Source organism: Dicentrarchus labrax, unplaced genomic scaffold (genome assembly GCF_905237075.1).
Source record: "Dicentrarchus labrax unplaced genomic scaffold, dlabrax2021, whole genome shotgun sequence".
In the NCBI taxonomy this organism is placed as follows: Eukaryota; Metazoa; Chordata; class Actinopteri; family Moronidae; genus Dicentrarchus; species Dicentrarchus labrax.
The window spans coordinates 7,312,520-7,329,747 of NW_026136706.1; positions in this window are offsets into that span (position 1 = coordinate 7,312,520).

Sequence of the window (17,228 nt, forward strand, 5' to 3'; positions counted from 1 at the left end):
TCGTATTGGGCAAGCCATGCTGCCAGGTTTGTCACTTTTTCAAATTAGACTTGCCATAAATTCTGTTTTAGAGTGATGAAAAGTGTGGGGGAAAAAAACAAGAACATGCGAGAACAATGCAGGAAAAAATTAAACCAGATGGGTCTTAAGTCTTTTGTGGCTTAAAAGCAAACTTCTCTGGCACTTGGGTTTATTTAATGACTTCAGTGTTTTCAAAGCTGGTACACTGTAAACTAAAAAATGTATTTCCTCAGCTAAGACGCTAAGATGAGATGGTGAAAGATTCTGACTCCTGTGGAATTAATTGTCTTCTGGACATCCAAAAGAAACATACACAACATTTTTATTGGGAATTATTTGTGCAGACAAAGGCTTTGGTTAAAATTAGCCTGTGTTTATCATTTGTTTCTTCACCTGTGGTGGCTTCACATGCTGGGTTTCCTCAGCTCCGGCTTGTGCCATTTCAAGGCAGACAGCTCATCGAGATAAGTGGTGAATGCTGGTAACTTGACCTGGGAGAAGGTCACTGTTTAAAATGTCATTTCAGCCTCAAGGCAAAAAGCTGCATATTGCTTTAAGCAAGGAGCAGTTGCTTGTGTTTGAGTGCCACATGGCAATGGTAGGAACAGGCACAATCTTATCTTTGCTATGCTCTGTGACTGATTCCCATGTGGTACACAGATTGCATAATGAAGCTGGACCGTGAAAACCCACAGATGTTATTGTGAGCCACACTGCCAGTGGTTGGCAGAAGAGCCCGCTGCTTGAATGGTGCTACAATGTGTTTTTTGTGTGTGGGTGTTTGCAAGAGGGAGAGGGAGAGAGAGAGAGCAGCAGAGACAGCCTACTGGTTTCAGTGTGCTATGGCATGTGTTGGTTGGACAGGGGGTGGATTTGTTGATGAAGTGTGTAGGCAGGTCTATCCAGGTGCACTTCAGGAGGCAGAAGACCTGTGTGATACCTGATGCCTGAGTTTGCCTTTATCCCACCTCCTCGATAAGTGTGCAGTGCCTGGATGAATTCATGTGACATCTTTAAGAGTGGGAAAGGGTTACTGGACAAACATGTTCAGTTACTGGCATCTGTATCAGCACAACACTTGTGGATATTATCAACATACTGTTGATGTAGCTGTGCAAAATAACTATTGTATGTAGGTCTATCCAGGTGCACTTCAGGAGGCAGACGACCTGTGTGATACCTGATGCCTGTGTTTTCCTTTCTCCCACCTACTTGATATGCATGCAGTGCCTGGATGAGTGTATGTGACATCTTTAAGAGTGGGAAAAAGGTAACCGGACAACATGTTCAATTACTGGCATCAACAAAATATTTTTTAATATCATCAACAAACTGTTGATAGAGCTATGCAAAATAACTATTAAAAAATTAATTTTACATCATTTCATCAAGAGAAATGCTAAATGGTCTAAATAACCGATTCATTTGTTTCTATAATGAATAAGTAGGTGCAGTATTTGGAGTATCCATGGTATTAGAGGTTAGGGGATCTTATATCTGCAAAAACACAGTCTTTGCCATTTGTGGGCAGAGAATACAAGTTAAATACAATACTGACATATTGCCCAGGCTGAGTAGTCGATTCCTGCACAGATGAATCCTGTTGCTACCCGATCCGTACATTCTGCCCAATCAGTACTGTGTATGTGCAACAGAGATGAGAAGGAAGCGAGAAGGCTCACTCGTTATACTTCCATCATCAGTTCCAGAACGCTATTGATTAATACTTTTTAAAAACAAGTTTTAATGTCTTCTGAGTGCAGTATACGTGTGAGACATACACATACTCACTATACACTGTATGTAGTTTCAGTATTTTGTCATATATCAGATTTATGTATGGCATTGTTCCCTTTTTGGCCCCGATGACATTGTGTAACTTCCAATACCACAAGTCGTTTCAGGCATGCAGGTCAGCGCTGTTCCTGTGGGTTTGCAGCAGACTAGAGTGATAATAAGACGCTCCAATTAATTCAGAACGCTGCAGCACGAGTACTGACAGGAACTAGGAAAAGAGATCACATCTCTCCTGTACTAGCTGGCTCCCGGTAAAATTTAGAATAGAGTTTAAAACTCTCCTCCTCACCTACAAAGCTCTTCATGGTCAGGCCCCTTCATATCTTAAAGAGCTCATAGTACCCTATTACCCAACTAGAACAGTGCGCTCAATGCAGGGCTACTTGTGGTTCCTATAGTCTCTAAAAGTAGAACAGGAGCCAGAGCCTTCAGTTACCAAGCTCCTCTCCTGTGGAACCAGCTTCCAGTTGTGGTTCGGGAGGCAGACACCCTCTCCACATTTAAGAGTAGGCTTAAGACATTCCTCTTTGATAAAGCTTATAGTTAGGGCTGGATCAGGTGAGTCCTGAACCATCCCTTAGTTATGCTGCTATAGGCCTAGACTATCGGGGGATTTCCCATGATGCACTGAGCTCCTCTCTTCCTCTCTGTCTCTCTTTCTGCACTCATTCATGTTCCATTCATGCATGTTACTAACTTCACTTCTTCCCCGGAGTTCTTGTGCTTTCTCGTCTCGCAGGTTCCCATGGATCCTGGTGGAGCCTCCTGCCATGGTCCTGCCTAACTGCCATTGTTATTATTATTACTATTATTATTACTACAGTTACTATTATTACTATTGTCACTGCTCATTGTCCCCCATCGTTGTTCTCGTCATCACCTTCTTCTTGTTCATCGTTATCAGTCACTACTATTGGTGTAGTTGTTGCTACTGTTGTTGCTGCGCGTCTGTCTCTCTCTCTCCTCCTCCTCTCCTGCATACATACATACTGTAATATATACACACAATATATATATAATATGTACACATATATATACACAACCATACAAGAAGATATACATACAATAGATAATATCTTATATATTGTTATATATTGTTATATAATAATAATAGTAATAATAATTGTAATATAGAATAATAATAACAATATAATATTATTAATATAATAATAATGATATATTGTATAAATAGGATATATAATATCAACATGGTTTATATGAACAGATATCACATATGATATGAAGTATATGTTCCACAGGTAGATTTAGTCCAGTTCTGTGATTGTGGATCTGACAGAGGCAGATACCGTCTTATAACAGTGGGGAGGAACGATTTTCTATATCGTTCCTTAGAGCAGCGAGGTTGAATGAGTCTGTTGATGAAGCTGCTCTTTAGCTTGTCTAGTGTTGTGTGGAGGGGGTGGGAAGGATTGTCCATGATTGCCAGCAGTTTTGCCAGCATCCTCTCCTCCACCACCTCCTCCAGGGTGACAAGCTTCAAGCCAACAACAGACTCTGCCTTTTTGATGAAGAAAAGTTTTGAAATTTGAGATTTGAAAAGTGTCCTGAGATAACTTCTGTTATGAATTGGCGCTATACAAATAAAATAAAATTGAATTGAATTGAATACATATATATAAAATATAATGTAATAGCAAGCGAAAGCTTCTAGAAGCATCACTTTTCTGCTGAAAATGGGAAGTATTATTCTAGTATCTTTATTGCGAATTAAGGAATTCCATATAATGTTATTAATGGAGCGACGCCTGCAAGCTAGTTCAGGCAGTCTACTTGAGCTGCACTGCTATACACACATGACATGCCTCACTCTCCATAATCAGAAAACAAACTCATCCTTCCAATCCGGTGGTCTATTTAGGCTGCAGAATTTCCCGGCTCTCCCCTTTGCTCTGTCAACGCCGCTGCTGCCCTGCATCAGTATTGCTGCCTGTCATTCTGTAAGCCCCACCACCACCCCAGCATCCACCCGTAGGCTCTGGCTAGGGGGTTTAAGGTGTTTGCTCATCACTTCCCAATATCTCTATGTAAACAAATCTGCGGGGACTGATGAGGTCGGAGCCTTGACACCAAAATCTGCCGTAATAAACATTTCAAATGTGAGTTGTCTGACTTGAATGAATAAATCGCATAATGAAGCAGACTACTCTAAAAGTAAAGAGAGAGAGAGAGAGAGAGAGAGAGAGAGAGAGAGTGCACAAAATTTTGCTTCATTTCATTGAGTTTTTTTGTTAAATTAGAAAAAGCAGCAGATAAAAGTAGAAGGCTCAGAGAAGACAACCCAGACAACTGACAGAGCGTAAGGTATTGGTGGGCTCTTGCCAATTTAGAGATAGGGCTCGCGTAATGGGGTGCTTTTTAGAGCAAAGCCTGTTTTGGAACGCATTTGTTTAAACAATTTGTCAGTGAAAATTCCTATCTGTATTGTCATATTTAGGGTTTTATTTAACCCATACTGTATGTTAATTATAATGCAGCAGCTTTTTAGTTTTCTTTTCTTCAGTGGCTTAGCACATTTTTACATAATCTAACCTGTTAATTTTAAATGGGTTTCAGCAACTAAGTCATTTTAATTCAGTATTCTAGTAATGTGTGTGGGCATGTGTGTGAGTATGTGTGAAAGAGAGTGAGCTATGGATAATTTGGACCATCTGCATTCACACAATTGGAAAATTTAAGTACCTTCTTAATTAGGTGTTTTCAGTGCAGTCAGTTGTGAGCTGAAATGTTGGATCTGCTTGGCTGTCCATCCCCAGTTTAGCTGCAATATGTTTTAGACAGCGCTGACAGCTTGTTATCCCATCAGTTCCTATCTAATCTCACAGCTCACTTCTTATCAGTGTGAAATCTTGCTGTATTTAATCCTTCATATCTGACTACATTTTCAGCAAGAGATATAGCACGATGGACATGATTCTGCATTTTTATGTAGGATTTTATTTTTGTTTTACTTCAAATTAAAATTTAAATTCAGTGCGCCAAGGGTGACTTATTCCAAGCAACTGTATTTTAAATATTAAATAAAATCATATATACGTGTTTCTCAATTGATCTTGATTTAAAAACATTTTACATCAAGAATATATATTTTATCGAGTCTCTACTGTATTTTGAAACGTGGTGGGGATGCTTTTGTTACTTTTAGATCTAAAGATTGTGCCTTTTAAAATACAACTGATTTTACCACTTATCTGTTATTCTCTACCATTTTTCTTTTGATTGAAATGCTTTTTTCTACTTTTTCTTTTTCTTTGATAAGCTACAGAAGGTTATTTTAAATATAGACGACCCCTGGTTATTGTCTCTGTAATTAAAGGGTATTATACTGTCTAGACATACATTCTTCTATGCACCATTAAATCTCCTTCAAAGCAAAGGATCAAAACAAAGACTGAATGCTGGACAATACTCTTAAGTGAATGAGAGTGATTCACAGAGTCACTATACCTGTGCATTAGTCTGATGATACCAAGCCATTACCTGTAATCAGACCTGAGTCAGTAGACGACTGTGGTTTGCAGTCTGAACCAGAAATGCCTCCAATACAGGTGATACAGATTGAAAGAGCAGGAGGCTGTGGTGACGGTGATTTTCTTAATTTAGCCACTTGTCATTGTAGTGTGCATTATTAATGACTATAAAGATCAGTATTAATGTAAAGAAAAGATGCATCCATAATTTTTAATGCTCTCTCCTCTGTGTGAGTCATAGCCATCAGCCATCAGTGTTTTTGATGTCTGCCACTTTCCAGGAAACCGCAACAAAGATATTTCAATTTTGTCAAATGTATCGACCGACTCCGAAACACACGCAAGACTTATGTTGACTTATGTTCAATAAAACATAATTTCTACAGACAACTGTTTGAATCTTCACACAAATGTCTGCAGTGCTTGCTTGTGTGTGTAGCCTGTATGTACAAATTAAAGTATGGGTCTGAGTATAAAGAAAATGTGGCAAACTTACATCAGAATCAGGCACCACTGTCACGTCTGTTCAGTTGTATTCAAGAGGTTTGACCTTCTGTTCAAAGATTTAACAAATGGCTCAGTAGAGCTCACAGCCTGACAGCATACGAGCGTCCAATGAACCATGATGCATATTTAACAGGATCCACCAGCCTGCAACAGCTCCGCTATAAACTACACTCTCATCGAAACATTCAGTCACTCTCAGCTGCAGGTCCGAGTGTACAGACAGCCTTGATTATATGCACCATTGGACAATCCACAGCACATCAGACACTGCTACTAATGATAATGAAGGACGAAGCTCTCCCTTTTCAAGAACCTTGCCCGATTACTCTTTAACTCGCGAGTGTTCTTGTCACAACATATTTCTTCAGATCTTTTTTTTTTAGAATACATGATTATTCACTCTCAAGTCTTCACAAGCCTCATGCAGTTGTTATGATTGTCAGCCCTGCATGAAAAAAAGTAGAAGATTAGGCCATTGTGTGATTGAAAAAAAAGACTGTGAGCTACTGAACAGAGCTGAACTTTTAAAGGCCGTCTCCAAAAAGAAGCACTCAACAATCAGACTCGGTCACTGTGGGGCACTGTTACATGTTTGCCATCTGACATTAATAAGAGAGATGAGAATAGTTTTGTAAAGTGTAAAGTGAATATTGCCCTGAATGGTGTGCACTGTTGGGTTGTGAGCTTTCATTTACTTTATTTAGTTGCTTTAGTTGCCAAGACTACAGGAGTTATGCAAAGAAATAATAATGTATGATGAAAATGTCAAGTTTTCGCAAAAACAACAATCTCAAGATGGGAAATTGAAACACTGACTTTAACCATGGACGATGCTTACATTTATATCCATTTATAGAGTCTCCATTAATTTATTTAGACTCCACTTTCTACATTCTCAGTCTGCGAAGACAAAGTCAAAACTTTGCTAAGTGCAAGCAACACAGACTGCTTAGCTGCCGCTTCTTGGTCCAACATTTTAATGTACCATTACGCTTGTACTTTTTGTAAGGTAATCTTTATCCCATCTTTCTGGTTAGAAATTATACAACAGATAAATATTTTAAGTGCACGATTACAGTGTGGCCAGGAGCTGGAGGGGATTATGGTTGTCACTCTAGAGAAACAACATACACCATAAATGTTAACAGCCTTGACATTTGCATGTAAGTGTCAGGGTTTGTTAGGGTATCTGTTTTTGAATGAAGTACCAGGCATGTTCACTTCCTTATTTAATTTAATTATAATTCACTTATTTTAGCAGTGCTGTTCACTAAATGGTTACAAAGTGCGTGCAGAAAATAAAACTGTAAAAGCTACTTTAGCAAGCCATGGGTCCATCGTTTACAGTATAAATAAGATGTTGACTCTCACCACTTTATTACCAACAGAAGGCATAAATGTTTTTTGAACTCTTTGTGCACTAAGCTCAATCTTTTGAAGACTTTAAAAATTATAGGTGAAGAACAATGGGAGACACTTCTTTCAAGTAGTTTTGCAGCAAAGAGGCTTTTTAGAGCGCATCTCTAACTGGCTTAGCTTTGTCAACCATTTATGCATTCTAGCACAATTAACTCACAGTGCACCCCTCGTATATTAATTCTGGATAGAATCAATCCCATACACAGATCATGCAATCAATAAATACTGTATCATAGTCAGTGAAGTAGATAAGATCCTTAGGTGGGGACCTTGATAAGGACAATCAATTAGGAAAATGTCATGTCTATCACAGACACTGGCACTACTGAGAAATGTCATAACATAAAACGCTGCTCTCAGAAACCATCATTCAACCATCGTCATTGTTGTTTAATGGGGGACCTTGCCTGTATTGGCACTGACCCTGAGCACATTAAGCCCCATGGACTGCTCCACTTCAGTTAGTTAATTGCCGTTGATGGTAATTCCTTCTGCTGTGTCACTACAGAAGCACTTCATGTTGATATGGTGAGCAGGCCATGCTCATTAAAACTATGAACTGAACAATATTGCAATGTGCGATTGGCCACATTGTAACAGTCTATCACTGATGTTTCAGTGGCGTCATTCTTCAGCAGTAAACATATAAAGTTGTGGTATCGTCATTGGTCTGTGGGTCTTGGGTAACCTGATAATTGCCATTGAGATGTAGGTAGCAATTCAGAGGTCTGGAACCAGGCCAGGACTTGGGTGGGCTTAATGCTAATGTAAAAAGTGTCATGAAGGCCCTGGTATGACTCAAATGAACTGGATTGTACGACGTGTTCTCTATCCACATTTTAAGTGTTAACACCTATTACGGCAAAAGGTGAGACGCAATACTGTAATTGTACAAATGGGGACAAACTTTCCTTGAAGGCATGTCACTGGCATTCATGGTGTTACAGTGGGCTGATAAGTTGTGTAACGATTTTAAAAAATACAGTCAAACCAGCATTTAAAATCAGTTGCCACAATCAATTTGTTCAAACAGACCTTAAGCCAAAAACATGATCAATAGGAAACCGTCTTGAGAGGGCTGACCTTTGACCGAACAGAGAACCAGAGTCCAAAATGGAGAAAGCTACTGTAGTTACAGTGGGTGTCCTATAACAGCATCACCCACCGTTATAGGACTGCTCCACAAAAGAGGAATGGTTGGAGGAATGGACAGTTATGAGACAGAAACCAAAGGTACAAACACTCTTTTGAATAAACTGTGTTAACGTTTTGTTCCATTAATAACAGCCAAGTTCCAACATGGAGACCTTTTTCTCTTCAAAGTGAACTGACCAAAAAGTTATAAAAATGTTCTGACGCAGGCTCTTTTCCTGACGTCGGTAGGGTGTGGGTGGAGGATCTTTCAGATGCTGTTAGATGATCAAACAAGCACTTTGTATGAAGCACACTGAGTTTCTTATACTCATTCAATGGGATTCAATGTACATGCAAATGCACAGTTCATTAACTTACACACGATTTTTGAACAAAGTATACTAACTTTGAAACTTCTCCAGACTTAAGTGGAACTTTTTAATAAGGCGTGAAACAAATCTGCTGAAGTCACCTTGTGACATGTAAATAGTGAGGGGAGAAATAGAGCCTGCTCATACACCTCCCTTCTCTACCTCCATGCTCTTTTATCCATCTGGTGTTGTGGCAAGCTGCATGAGCTACTTCTTTCAACCCCCAGCAGCCTTTCATCTTGCCTGGAAAAGTAAGTGCTCCCATGTTTATCCCTGATCCAAGAAGTATGAAGAGTCAGGGTACAGCACAGGGTATAAGGGGAGGAGGATGCACAGTGGCAAACAAAGAGCTGGGTAGATCTGAAGGCAGTCTTTAACTGACAAAGGCCCCAGCTTACCGCATATCTGTGACATTAAGGATTAGCGACTGAGAGACAGTGCTCTCTCTGCCTGCACTTGTTAATCTCCCCCCTCCCAACATCACTCACTCAACCTCATTCTCTCCGTGTCCCTCTCTCTCGCCAGACGCTTCCTCTGCCCCAACTTTAATTAGTTTTAGTGAGGATTGAAGGAAAAGTTGGTGCTCTCTTCAGGTGATAAAACAGTAACTGCCACTGAGCTTAGTCAGGGTTAACAGAGTTGAGGTCAAGTGTGGACTCCTGGGACTTTTGATCAGACTGCAGAGAAAAGGACTGAGGAGGGAACCGGAGGCCAAGAGAAAATGTGGATGAAGACAGACTGAAATTGGTTGTCTTCCATTTATGTCTGTATCATTTTGTAGCTATGGGATACATGCATTAACTTAAGGCACCTAGCACAAGTTTCTGTTAGTTTTGCTAGTAAACTAGAAATTGAGGCTACAAATATAGCCCTTGCATGCCTTAAACAAAGTAATTGTTATGTTTTTATACTCCAAAATATGTTTTAACTTACTGATTCATTTTAAAGGTCCTGCTCAACAAGATGACTAATGGTTTTGTGATGAAATAGCCATCTGGACATGGCTCCCTATTCATTAATTATGCAAAGGAGTGCTAATCAGAAATAATGTGCTTCTTAATTACTGTCCCAACAACAAAGCTAGCACAGGCGACCAGAATCAGCTTGGCACCTGGACATTCCACCACATGCAGTTTGCATGAACATACTGCAAATTGACATAATGAGGTTGACAAACTGCCAGCGATTAATGAATGGCACTGAAAATTGAGTTAATTGTCTCACAGGTGTCCTGAGGGTGCTGCATTTCATCTTATCAAGGTGTCACTTTCTTAGTCAAAACTGGCATGATCGTGTGCATCCCCTTTTAAATGTTACCCCATGCAGTGCAGCCAGCTAGGAAGGTACAATCACAAGTAACTTGTGAGGCTTTTTTTCTAGTCTTAATTAATACAGGCACACATGGTTGTAGCTTACCATGCTTTGCATTCATAGAGACTTGTACATTGTTAGTACAAAAGTTAATTAGTACTTAGTACCCACTTCTCAACTGGAAACAATTAATTTGCTTCACTTTGTAGCATACTTTATAAGGAACCCTCTGAAATAAAGATTATGTTCCTTTTTTATCACCCTTCAAGGATATGAGAGATTTGCATATAAACTGGAATTGGTACTATGGTCTTACTTGTCAACTATGAACAATAAAATTGATCATATGACTTTACACAAGTATATTATTACATATATAGGCTAAATGTTCATAAATACATTTGCATTGCATGCACATATGTAGACACATCTACAGAACCTTTAAACATAGGGAAAACTATGTATTAGCAATGCTGTCTAACAGAGATGACCTAATTATGTAGATGCAGAAGTAATTAGACCAGAAACAGCTAAGCTTTCTTGTAGTATAGTATATATTATACATTCAACATTCAACATGTGTTATATTTGTCCCACTTAGGACATGCCACAGTGACACATTATAGTAACACTAAATAACACCTGATGCACTTCAATTAATCACGTCTCATGTTTTAAATCAGAGCCCTGAGTGTGGGTGGGTTGTTTTTGTGTTGATAGTATTAGAGCAATTACAACAGTGGACACTCTTGTAGTTTCCCTCTGGAGGCCTGGGCAGCCAAGTGCTACTGTCTCATGGAGTGGACGAGTTAATCCTCCAAATACTGGCTGAAGACAAACCTAAGTGGATTTGAATTCACAGTGGACTTTAAGGAAGTTAACTCAAAAAGACACACAAATGCTAAGAAGGCAAGTATTTCAACAAGTAGTCAAGCTATAAAAAACAGTTTCATAACACTAGATGAGACTATAAAAAGAAGCATTTTTTGTATTATTCATTATATCACTGGTAACCAGTTTCCTCTTCATAGCCTTTATTTGCACATTTTTCATAATTAATTATTGCTTGCCAACAAATCATGTTCACTTGTAGCTAGTGATGATGTACAGTATCTGTAGGTTTAGAAGTAGGTTTCATTTGCTTCCCTCTTTCATACATGCAATTTCCCAAAGTATTAACCTGCAGTTTCACACTTCTTTCTCAGATTTTCAATAAAAGTATTAGTTTGATTGCAATATTTTAAATAACTGTGATATTTACAAAGTGCATGTCAAGTCTTGACATGTCACTAAACAGAAAAAGGCTACTTAAGTGCAATGGGTTACTGACCATTTCTATTCAGCTGAATAGACAGATACAAATTGTCAATGCCAGGCCTGGTCTTGGCTGTATACATTAGCATTGTTCCATGAGGGCTGGTTATGAGCTTATGTAGACTTGAGACAGTCTGTTGGATTGATGATGCTTTTAGTAGCTTAAACAACTATGTCGTGTGTGGTTATTTAGGCACCACCGTACCACCTATAAACATGTTGTTTAAAGTAAAACACTGCTGATTGCTACTAAGGGAGCATTAGTGCAGTGTGCAGTGTAATTATTTTTTCCATTACATTGTCTTAGCTTCTGCATAAAACCCATGACCAGAAGGAAATAATTGATATTCTCTTTAAACGCAGTATAGAAACAAATAGCTCACTTTTTCTTTGATAACAAGTATTTATTTATTTTAAGCTATGAGTATTGTAGATCTCACATCTAGTAAATGTTTAAGGTAAGGCATCCAGCTTGTGAGACTTCAAAGACAATATATGTTTTTTTTTCTATTCAGGCACAAAGCCATCCTATCAATCTGTGTCCCACTGCCAGTGCACACCTAATTGAGTGTCACTTTGAATATCACAGCCTGCTATCTGCTTATAAGAAAACTCCTAGACAAGGAGGGAGTGCAGAATGGGGTGTCATTGTACTCCCGAATCATGCTCATCATCAATCTTGATTTTAGTGCTTAAGAGGAGATGAATCGAGACACTGGCAATGTTTTTTCACCTCAGTGTCCTCAGGGCCCCTCATGAGCCCCCCTGTATGGTAAATAATCTCAGTGTTAAATCCTTTACATTGTGTTTGGATTAGATCTACCAAGACCAGTAATAAGTTTGCAATAGAGGATCAAGATTGACATGAAATAGTCGGGTAAACACTTGTTTTCACTGATACTAATTAAAGTTCTGTTCCATTTTAGGTTTATAGCCTGTGGTGTTTAACTTAGGCTACATTGCCATGCTATTGTCTTTCTGTGAATGCATTAACATTCACACACTACTCTCACATCATTGTTGATTTTCTGATCCAAATTAAGCATATTCATATCCATATATTAATATCCCTGAATTAAAGAACTCTGCACAACTCTTGTCATAGTTTGGGGTTTTCGCTTTATTGTATATACTCACCTCTGTTCTTATGTCAGTAACTTCACTTCCTGTTTTTGTCTGTTTTCCCACCTGTTTTGATCGTCTGCCCCACCCTGATCAGTTTCACCTGTGTGTAATTACCCCCCCCGCGCTGTATTTGTGTTCCTTGCCTTGCTGCCAGGTGGAGATGTCGGAACCGGAAATTGAGTCAGAGCAGGGGTCCGAGAGCGAAATTGGAAACAGAGAGGATTTGAAAATAGAAAGAAAAGGAAGATGTATAGTTTATGAAGCGATCCCAGTCAAACATTGAGGAAATGTGGCCTGTTGAGATGGTAGTGGTGATACAAGTAGATGGCATTTTCAAGAACCCACATGAGGTGTAACATCAGTCAAAAATATATTCATAGGTATGTAATAAATAATTCAACAACAAAATACATATTGTATCCACATGTTAGAACTGTTCAATATTTGAATAATTATTTTCATTATTATTATAAAAATATTTCATATTTAATACGTTTGATAAAAAATTTAGGGGGGGGAATTTGTCTGGAAAGCTTTCAGTTCTTATTAATTTAATGTTTCCTCGTGGAAAAAGCAGGGAAATTGATGGTTGACAGCTCTCCAGCATGTGCTTATACATATTTATCCAACACTGTGTGTTGCCAGATGATGTTGTGGAGTAATCCAACAAATTCATTGCACCACAATCTGTTTTTGCCGGAGCCCTCTGTGGTCGTACCTCCTAATATACCAAAGCAGTGGTCTCATTGAAATGAATGAGGAGCTTGCAGTTTGCTGCAGTGTCATCTGAACACTACACACACAATTTTTGCATTGATTCATTTTCCCTCCTCAAGCGGATCCTCTACTTACGATGATTCCATTAGAATGAATTGATTTCCCTGTTAAATTCAAAACTCTCAAAACTCAGCCTCTGTGTATCCATGTGTACAGAACGTTTGGGACACAGATGAGCTTAAATTTAAAAATGTTGCATAACCTTTGTTGCTTTGTGTAATAAGCATGCATCTGAAACAGCAACAGCCCCGCCTGTTCCCATGCCCATACCGACGTTTTGTCAAACCCCTTGGTGTCTTATACATGCACACGAGATGCATCTGGCAGGCAGAAAGCTTTAGGAAGTCAAGTTATATAGTATAAAGATCAACAAAGTCTGCATAGGGAGGAAATGGGGTGGATGGATGGTCAAACAAACACAGGACTTTCACACAATGGACCGGGGATTGTGTCCAGTTTGAAACAAAAAGTCAGATGTCCTATTTAAAGGTTTAAGTTAAATAACATTATATATGATGTCACATAACATACTTATTTTAACCCAAACCATGAACCAAATAAAACCAATAGTTTTGGCACCGAAACCTAACCGAACTGCAACCGTTTCACAATGTTAACCACATGTTACAAAGGCATCTCATGCAGACACTGAAGGGTACCGTGTGCTTCTGTATGGGGCGCAGAGGGGCGTCACAAAGCAGCTTCGGTGTTTGACGACCTGGGATGGGAGCGTGTTGGACTACCAGTGTGTTTGCATTTGGTTATCTGTTAGGGTGTGTGCCAGAAATGTGGTCAATAAAAGCTACTATTGTTTGTGTTTTTAAGTTACTACCACTAAAGGAAAATAAGCTCACTACAGATTCTTAGAATGTTATTTTCTGGTGTTTGATGTTATATTTGATGACTTTAATAAACAGAGGAGGAAAATATCTGTTCCTAAAAATATACATGTAGTATATTTTTCTAAGTGGATATTGTTTAACAAGACCTGAGTCCACCCACCTCTAAAGTCAACACAGCATAGCAAGGTTTAACTTCTTTTGTGAACTCTTTGAATAACCATTTGCTTTCTGGTTATTTCTCTAGCCTTGTGGTATTTTGTAACTCTACCATAACAATAAACCAAGAGAGCCCCTTCATGAACAAAACACTGACACATTCCAACATAAGAGTCCATAAACATTACACCACCTATGTCACTGAGGCTACATAAACTTCAGCATCTTGATTAATTCCAAGTTTTGACATATTCAGGGCAGGAAAAGCATAGCCGTAAGTAATCACATTAAAAATTAGCTACATACCATTCTCAGAAACGATGCCAGTTTCAGGAACTTGCAGGTGGTCATAATGTTGTGGCTGATCGGTGTATGTACATATACCACATGTGAGAGGATACTTTTGACATTATGCAAATTAAAGCCCTATCTCTTAAGCCATCGGCCACTTAGTCACAAGAACGAGTGACCTTCATCAGTCTCACCCACACACACACACACATGCAGACTTTTGATAACATCTGATTAGCTTAAAAGTGCCTCCCACTTTGCCTGTAATTAATTCGACAGCACTTGGGGGGGAAGTAGTCCTGTTAAAGCCAAATCTTCTGCACCATTTAACCGGATAATGGCAGAGATTTTTATGATGTTTTTATTAAAGGGCGACCTTGGCTTTCAAGGTGTTGGCAGCTGCCATAGTGAGCTGAGACAGGGAGTGACCAAATAACGGGTGGTGTCAACTTCATTTTGATGGAGCTGATGATTCAGAAAATTCAGTGTCACCTCACTTCATTAAGTCTGAGTCGCACAAAAAATAAACATACACACAACAAACAGTATCCCTGGGAACTACTCTGCCTTATACAGTATCATGAATACCAGACTTTTAAAGGGTTCGAGCTTTGAATCATACAAATCAGGACAAGGGCACACATTTAAGTGGTTGTACACAACAAGTGATGGAAGGAATGAAAAAAGGGAGCTTGAGAGGGGAGTTCAGACTCTGCTAACATTCACACCTCCACACACCTGCCCATCACTGGGCCTGTTCAGATGCTGTTAAACGATCTGACAGCCACTTTATTTGAAGCATACTGAGGCTTTTACAAGACAGACTGTTTGGCCCCAATTACACTTGTTCTTTCAAGGGTCGGTTTTATCCAGATGCAATTATAAAACAATTTAATTTTCACTTATGTATGGATCTTCGTTGGCCAGATTACAAATCTGATAGGAATATGTCTCTTTTCCTAGGTTACATGCAAATCAGGGTTGACCATCCTAAACTCCGGTATCATGTCAATATTCAAATCGTAATTACAACTAAAAACTTGGACTTTTCTGAAAGCTGTGAGTCAAGTCCAAAATGTTGTATAAATAATGGAAATTATATTTTTACCATGTTAATGCACACAGCTTTTAATTCTCACTTGGTCAACTCTGTAATGTCACAACATTCTTGAAATGTTTAATGAACGCTCCCAAGTATCCCATTACACATGGCATAATGCACCTAAAGTTGTTTTATAACTGGCAAAACTTAAGCAATAACAGCTACAGATCAGCTATCCAGCAAACAACAACAATTATATCATCTTCACTGGCTCCATCCTACGCTGCTCCCTCACCCATACTGATCAGTGCTTTCTGATCCAAACAGATGATTCAGTGACTGAACTGATCAGACATCAGATAAATATTAAAACAGCTTGGTGTGTCCTCTGTATGATGGTGTGTTTTAAATTCATAAGAAACGTTTTCCTCCTGAAAAGTTAATGTGATAGGAAGAACAGCTTATTTAAGTGTAACTCAGATGCTATTATCTTAAGTAAAACTCGTAAAGGTTAGAGCCGACACAGTTACACTTTGGGAGGGTTAAAAATTACTAATGCATACTGGAGAGATGGATGCATATACACCTTTTTTAAAAATATTTTTATATATTTTTTTGTCTCTATTATCAGTCTCAAAACCCTATTGAATGTATTTACACTTGGTTTTCTTTCATCATTAGAGATTCTGACAATAGAGAGCTGACAAGGAAATGAGAGTGAAAACAAGGCGAATGGCATGCAACAAAGGTTCAAGCAATTCATAGTTAGCATCTTAATCCCTATAGAGGCTCCCCGCGATTGGCTATTGAGATCTAATAATGATCCAATCTGCCAGTATGACTGTGTGTAAATGGGGTCTATGATTTGCCTTATTGTGAAGTTTAGTTTCACATCATTCATATTTAAAAAGGTCCCTCACGAAACATGAACTGCATGAAACACACAGAAAGAAAGTAGTATTTAGTTAAAAGAATGTGCCATGATAATACTGTATGTTTGAGTGGATTTCCAGCGATTTATTCCTCATTCTGAAAAGATCAGCGAAATAACATTTTGCCAAAGGTTACGTATCTCAGCGGCAGTGACTATAAAGACTGTGACTGTGAGATGTAAGATGTAATTTGTCCTTCTGATGATACAAAAGGCTATGCCGCTAACAAGCGCAACCTCAATGATGATATCACATAACATGTCTTCAACTTTGCTAAGCTCTTTTTCTGGCTTCATCACATACAGTTGCTCTAACTGCCTTACACCAAAGACACCATTGTTCTACTTCTCTGGCAAACGGCCAGTAGGAAATGGCCAAGTCATCCACAGTGAGAAAAAGTTAAGCTGACTTAAGTGCTGCCAAGCAGACATGTGGCTCCGGCTTCCAAGATCACAGTGACAGTTTTTGGTCCCTCGAGAGACAGGGCAGGAGCAAGCGGCGTATCTGTGGGAGAATGGAGGAGGAGTAGGCCTCCTGAGACAATTGACTCTACATCAAGTCTGGCGTATTGCCGCATGTTCATATACCTTGACAATGCTCATTTGTGAGAGTGTGAGCACAATGTACTGCTTAAAAACACCCTTTATATGGCCTCACAAACAAACTGGAAAGCCATGTATACAAGCTTGAAAACAAATGAT